An 8465-nucleotide genomic window follows, 5' to 3' on the forward strand; every position below is an offset into this window, starting at 1 on the left:
TAATAGTTTTCAGTTTTTAGATTTGGTAATGATAATTTTTTGACTGGCAACTACCCGAAATAATTAGAGAAAAATATCAGAGAAAAAAATTCGTCGAGGAAAAATAAATTGCACATTGTAGGTATGTGCAATATTATTGATGTCGAAACCATAGAGTCTACGTACAAATATATTATTATTTGTTTTAACTTTAAAGCGTACATCTTAATAAGACAATTTTTGTCAGAAAATCAATTAAAACACTATTAGATAAATAGCTGAGTATATTCGATTGTGTCTTGTGAGTATAAAAATGGTAATTACAAACAAAAAAGCGGGTAATACACTGCTATACATTAAGAATCTAAAGTGTCACCGTAATGAATGTGTTAGATTTGAATTAAATTATATAGTTTCATTATATACGAAAAATGTCTGAGCAAAGATCGTCTGTCAGCAGTCAGCCTAATATATAACTAATTAGTACCTAACTATACTTTATAATATAAGTGTATTTAAGAAATTTACAAACTAATAAGCGTTAGTACAACATTAGGTAAATTCATTTTTGCCAAAAAAATTACATTTGAAAATGTCATTGTATAATATACAAAATATATAAATATACTCTAAAACTCTCATATAACCACTAATAATATTTTAAAATTACTTCAAAATAACTAATACCGTTATTCTTGTTTTTAATATGTAATTTGGTACAAATATGAACTTGTCAAGTATATGAAAAATAACTGTGTTGATGCATTTTAGATTCTGATCGGGGTGAAAAATGTATTGATTTTACAACGATGTCTGTACTTTTTTATTTTATTTTTTTCTGTCTGTCAACAACATTTTGAATAGTTAAAATTCTTCGATTTTCAAAAGCAGTATTTTTTCTGATAGAAAATTGAATATAGTTGATACTTTAAGAGGTCAACATTGAAAATTCCAAGTAGTTTTAGAAAGCGTCAAAATACACACAAAAAAAAAATGGTAATTTTTACTCAAAACCAAATTTAGAAAAAATCAATTTTCTTTCTTTGGTGTGACACCGTGTGACTCAAAAACTAATAACCATAGATCTTTCAAATTTTTGCCAATTATTTAAATAAACATTTTACATATTTTTGAAATATTTTGACTCTTTTTGATATAGCTATAGACTTGAGAAATGTTGAACGCTTGAATGCTGCCTGTAGAACAAAGAAGCTTCCTTCTTACTCCTTTATTCTGTTCTGGAAGTCTGTTGAAACTTGAAAGCATACGTGATTTTCGAGACCAGCATTTTTTCTGAAAGAAAAATGAATTTAGTTGGTACTTTTAAGAGGTCAAAATTTAAAATTCCAAGTGTTTTTAGAAAGCGTCAATAAAAACAAAAAATAGTGAAAAAAGTGAAAAAAAGTTGTTAATTTGTACGCAAAATAATTAAATAAAAGTTTAATTGTTAAATAAAATGTATAAAAATCTAAAATATCTCACGGCTATTAATAGCATGACTTTCCTATAAACTTTTTCTTTTGGATAATTAGAAAACTGGTTAAGAACCTTCTATTAAAATGTCTTACGTTAACTATGAAAAAAAAACATTTTATGAATTTCTAACTGAAAAACAATTTACAAAATTTGAAAAAATTATCATGGCTATAAAAACATAGTCAAAATAGTTTGAAAATTGTACCATGTATTGAAATTACTAATATCAAGGTTCCACTTAAGTAGGTCATAATGTAACTAAAAAGATAAAAATATAAAAACGTAGTTTTTTTGTTCAATTTTGGGCGAAATTAAACCAGGAATAACAATTTAATTTATTTTTTGTAATTTTAAATATTAATTCAACTTCCTATACTAAGCAAAAATGTTAAACCCAGTCTGCAAATACACTAAATATAATTTCACATTATAAGTAGTTATCAATGAAGACGGATTTTAAAATGTTTGCACCATTTCACCTAATACACCCACCATTGTTTTCTCTGGTGTGCAAATATTTTGTCCAATAAATTTGAATTATGGTAAGCAAATTTACGTTTATTGTAATCCGCAAATTTTGTATGTCAAAAAGTTTGGGAAATTAGCAAATATACTTATCTACAATTCTGATGAAATGCAGGTGATTTTAGGCATACTACAATATCACTCAAATAACATTATGGTAATAAATAAGTGATGTATTGATTATTAGTCAGAAAAATTAATTAGGGGTCATAATAAAATTCCATAAACGTATAATTCTTTGAATACACTTACAAAAAATCAGTGGTTTTGACTTTCGAAATTTAATCAATAAAATATTATATTAGCATAATTTAAATATGCCGCAAGGTAACGAAAATTTCCAACAAGAAAAAGACAGCGCTAAGTCCTGATGACCGGATAAAAAATTACGTTCCTTTTTATATAACACAATTTGATTATAATATTTTAACAGTTTTTAGTAAAGATACGATGTATTATTATGAACAAAAAAATATAGTATATATTTTATTTATTTAAAAATGTTCATACAATATACAATAATAATATATTATCATATAAACCATTTAGTTTAGGTAGGTATATGACGTTTGTCATAATAATTATTGGTAAGCTGTAGGTAAGTCTATATTAGATAAAATCCAAATATAATTTCATGCTGAAATAAAGCTGCTAACTAAGCATCGGTTGAGACATTATCATGGTAATAATATGCGACAATAGCCGGGTAATTCTGGGGTGAATATATTATTTTCCCGACGCCTGATTTAATTGTTACTTACTGTCATTTATTTTTTGACTTTTCGGTGTTACACTATGAAAAAATCCCGTTGTACCTACCTACGGATATAAATATATAGATGGTTATTTCCCGTCGCAGAATAATGCAATCAAAATGAAGATAATTCTCTGCTCAAACCCGACCTATATAATATTATTATTATAAATATTTTATACGTGTATAATAATATAATATAAGATTGGAGTGTGCGATGACAGCGTACAAATCCCAGTGACAGACTACCTTTGATACCGCCGGCGGTAGCTATATTAATTTTCCATAACCATCGGTACTTTTAGTACGGTGCACGGCGTTAGATACTAAGTAGGTTTCATCCAAGCGCACATTAGAATACTTTATGTATGTAAACTATTTAATAATGTGATGAAAATATTTATCAACATAAAAAATAAAACCAAAAAATAAAACTAATAATAGTTTACAGTTTTATATATAGGTACTCATAAAGAGCCCTTAAATGCATCATGGACCATATTTTACTAACATACCCACGTAAGACAGAACTCACACCGCGAGCCCCCACCTCTTTCTATACGACCTACAATAGCTATAAAATTAATTTATTATTATTAAAAATAATTAAAAATGTTAATATTTAGATTATATTATGATACAGCTGTTTTAAGAGGATGTCAGCGCAAAATTTGTCTCAGTCATAAGCACGGTTGTAGGTAAGTACATTGTTTTGATGACCAATTTTAATTTGTGTATTATAATTTAAAAGTCGAGCTTTAATCAATGAGTCATAAATCATAATATTTATCATTGATTTCCAATTTTAAACAGTACCTATGAGTGCCCAACTCTGCTCTCTGTAACTACTTTCCGACATACCTTTAATAACCATAACTAGGACTGTAAATTCAGTACAGCATTTTACTAAAAATGTATACAAAATACAAACTATCAGATACTTATAATAAATTATTGTTTATACATTTATGATCTAATATTATATTAAGATGCATTGGTGCGCATTATAATATATCATAATACACCTAACACCACTAACGACAGTTCAATATATATTTTAGTAAATTATGCAAAATATTATACAGAAAGACATCTGCTTGATGATTTACAAAATTAATTTAATTATTGCCAAAAAATATAAAAATATAATACTAATTATGTACCTACTAATATTATGTATTTGTTATTTTTATTTAATGTTTTAAAAGTAAGATGAACATATAATTTGTATAAATATTAAAGTAGGTATGTACTAATTCCATACCACCAACACAGGCATTGTTTAAAAGTCAAAACTCAAGGATGGTAGGTATTATTTTAATTTGATAAATTCAAGAAAAAAAAAAATGTCACATAACAATAAATTACTGCTTTCTGTTCTGGATATCAATCTCGATTGCACGATTCTACATAAACAGATAGAACTATAACTGTAACGCAATAAAAATTATCATTATCACGTGACACTATATTATACGCTTCTTACAGACAAACGTTATCGATTGATGTACTATTATAACGGTGTGAGACATCAATTTCAATCCATCGTTCGTCATGCAAAAGTTAATGGTTATGGTGATGTGGAGGCGGGAGGAGCTGCTGTTGTCATTTGGATCAACTATTGGATTTCATCAGAAAATAAAATATATACTATGTATAATGTATATTATCTGCAGCAATTTTGACAAGACTGATCAGTAATTTTTTTTTATTTTATAATATTATATAATATATATATATAACATGCTGAATTCAAAAATATTGTCAATGATTCGTGGATGATTTACATTAATTATCATTACCACGTGACACTATATTATACGCTTCTTACAAACAAACGTTTTAAGTACACGATTGATAGTACTATTATAACCGTGCGAAACAGTAATTTCAATCCATCGTTCATCATGCAAAAGTTAATGGTTATGGTGATGTGGAGGAGGGGAATCTGCTGTTGTCATTTGGATCAACAATTGGACAGCATGAGAAAATAAAATATATACTATGCGTATAATGTATATTATCTGTAGCAACTTTGACGAGACTGATCAGTAATTTTTTTTTTATTTTATAATATTATATAATATATCATATATATAACATGCTAATTCAAAAATATTGTCAATGATTCTTGGATGATTTACATTTTTTTTTTTGCACAGGACAGCGATGTGCCAATAGTTTAAAATTTTAAACTAATAATAGATCATTATCACGTTTTAAAAATGATTCAAACTCGAAATTGTATCTGCGTAGAACTTTTAGTTTATAGATCCTCGTGAAATAAAAATATGTTTGATATACTTTACAAAATTATTAGAATCCATATTGCAATTTTGCTCTAAAATCCAGTAGACTGCAGTATACAATTATATTACGTGCGTATTAAATCAAAACGAATACGATAGTAAAATATTTGTATATTTAATAAACACATATTTTACGATAAAATGTACATGATATAATATATCGTCATAGTTATAACCTTGATAAAAGAATTCATCATTATTTATTAATTTTTAAGCTATCAAAAGGTCTTAACTGATCCATAAGTGGTCAGTATTTTCTAGGATCATAATGTATTGGACATCTAAAGATAATCGTTAGTTATAATGCTGATAATGATTATTTTCAATATGTCTGTGAATAGGTAAATGTAAAAATACGAAATATTTAATATCAGATAATTTATTTCGTGAAATTTGTAGGTATAATTGCTATTTATGAAAATGCATTTAATTCAAAATAAGCGGAAATCTGAACTTAATAATAAATACGTTTAATTTTGTTTAGGGTGCAGTTATAAAACGTGGTATATTCTTAATCAGAATTAAGAAACCTACATTCAATAAATGTATGTATTTACATAAAAATCCACGCCTTATTTATAATTTAATATATAAATCTCCATAAATTAGAATAATTATGTATTAATTATTAATAAACTATAACTATAATAAATAATGATGCTCCTTAATTTTCACTTTTCTATCAAAATGTTAAGAAAACCCCAATAACCATCAATGAAGTTTATTTTAATTAAACGGTTATAACTTATAATAAAATAGATATGCACACAATTCGTACGATATATTACATTATTATACCTATAGGTAGCCAAAACGGAATGATACGTTTTTTCCCGGTATTTGTCATCAGTTGTGATGTGAAATGATTTCATCAAAAACATTATAGTTAAAACATAGTTCTACATTTCACGAAATCCAAAAATCGAAATAGCAGCTGTAGGGCTTCTCGCAGTAGACGTCTGAGGTGGGGCTCATGGCATAATTCCATAATATATAACACAATCACATTCCACCTCCACGCCACCCCCATGCGAAAGGCTCAACGGCATTGTCTACCTGCAAGAAACTCGGTAATAATAATGTCTATAATATTATATTAATATATAATACATTAGGTACAAGTATTGTGTTACGGTTATGTGATACACCGAATAATAAAAAATCGTTACCTCTCCGACCGTTCAGTATATTCGATATCCGAAAACCTTAAACAACAGAATTATAGATAGCTATGTACCTATATATTATAGAACATAAACACACACTTGACGTGTGTGGTTACAATAAACGTGATACATGTTATATATATTTTCACGAGTCCTTAACCACACACTTAGTTATCTACATATATAATATAATACATATTACCTAAAGTTAGGTGGATGAAACTCCAAGAGACAATAGTAATAATTCCAATATCCACATTTCACACGATTGAAAACCTCAAGACTAAGTAATAATATTCATATTTTATTAATTACCGAAAAAAACAGATCAAAAATTAATAATATTTTAGATTCTAAGCGGAACTATGAATATACTGATTATTTTACAATAATGTTGGGAAAAATGCTTTGATCTTCAACTTTAAGGACGGGTTCTTATAGAAAATTGCATCTAAATAGTAGGTACTTTTGAGATGTCAAAAATGAAAATGTTCACATTCCTAGGTAATTAAAAAAAAAAAAAAAGGAAAAAACGGAAAGGTATGGAAATCTATTCCTAAAACTACAGTTTTCGACAAAATCGAATTTGTTTATTGTTGTCGTTCAAAATTATATAACAGTAGAGTTATAATATTAAATACAATATTTTCACTAAATATTCATATAATCACCAGACATTTTATAATTTCCAAAATATTTTGGCTGTTCTTGGTTATTGTTGTAAGTATTTGAAATTTTTGCTTTTTTCCGATTTGTATACGATACAATTTTTAATTGTGAATAAAAATCCTTGAACATTATTAATACAACGTCTATTGTAAGATATTTCAGAAAATCAAAAAATTATTGTTATTTTGTTGTAACTCAAAAAATAATATTTGAAGTGACTCGAAACTTTAAAAAACTCGAAACTCCTTAAAAATGTATGATGAAATGCCCTCAATACTATTATTATTAAAATTATTATGAAGAAAAAAACATGTAATTTGTATGATACCCATTATATCCCTGCCATATTATCCCCTATTAATTGTAATTATAATAATGCATACGTTGACATACCTATTATAGTTACAAAAACGTAGGTAGGTAGGTACATATTGTTATTTTTCTCCTATGTGACGTGTTGTATAATACAAAAAAAGTTAATTCTTATTTATTAATTTGCTATATTGTTATGGAATACGTGTGTTTATTTTTGTTCTGAAAACATAAAAACTTTTAGACCTTATAATTTATTTTTATTTTCATTACAAAGGGATCTGAACGGGGGTGGTATATAGCATTGGCTATTTTTTTTTCAGAGAATTCTAAATAAACTATAGTGATAACAAATGTTTTCGATATTTTCCAAAGTATATAGGTGGATAACAATATGTCTTTTATAAATGTGTTTCACTTGCACCAGTATGCTGGTACGTTTGGTCCAATGTAGTGCGTCAATAAGGGAAAGATGAAATTGCAGGGAAAATACGGGAAGATCAAGTAAAAATTGGTGTGGAAAAGGTTAAGCCTGTGAAGGATTTGCAAGATTTGGTGAAGGACAGAGAGAAGTGACAGGATATATGTTTGATAGTTAAATCTTAAAGGCCATATACCTACGGCAGAAGAATAAGATAATATTATATAATACTCGTATTGTCACCGCCGTCAAGCGTGTTGTTCTCATAAGTCATAACGTAAAGTATAATTAATATTTAATATTAATTAAAAAATGTCAGACAAATAAAGAAATAATAACAAACGAGTTCATATTATTAATTGTACAACGAGTGTAGAAGTTATATACGCTGCAGTAGATATATTATACCAACCCATGTAACCTGCGGGCTAGAACAGCTAGTGCTATAAATAATTGAAGTGTGTTTTTTTTTCTAACATTTGCCACTGAGCCGATAGTCTACAGTACATCTGAAAACAATAATAAATTATTACATTTGATAATTAATTCTGAGCTGAGATCAGTTTATAGTTTATACAAATATGGCAATTATTGTTTTAGATTCTTCAATTGTATTCCTAATACAAATATACTTAATTTTACTAACTAAACTGTTGTCCAATATCACCAATAAGGCTACAAAATTAATATTAGAATGTATTAATTATTATGCGTTAAAAGCTATTTATAATAATATATAGAAAAACGTCAAACAGGAACCCAAATTACATACCTAATATAAATATTAAAATAAAATGTTTATCTTCATAAATTTGATTAAATCTAAATATTTATATAATAATACAATAAAATAA

The 8465-nt window shown here is 26.9% G+C and overlaps 1 protein-coding gene across 1 annotated transcript in view; it reads left to right on the plus strand.

Annotated features, from left to right (window-relative positions):
• The window catches only part of LOC115033091, a 54006-nt gene that overhangs the window by 230 nt on the left and 45311 nt on the right, over nucleotides 1-8465 (plus strand). The window lies entirely within an intron of this gene.

This window comes from Acyrthosiphon pisum, chromosome X, assembly GCF_005508785.2.
Source record: "Acyrthosiphon pisum isolate AL4f chromosome X, pea_aphid_22Mar2018_4r6ur, whole genome shotgun sequence".
NCBI classification, from domain to species: Eukaryota; Metazoa; Arthropoda; class Insecta; order Hemiptera; family Aphididae; genus Acyrthosiphon; species Acyrthosiphon pisum.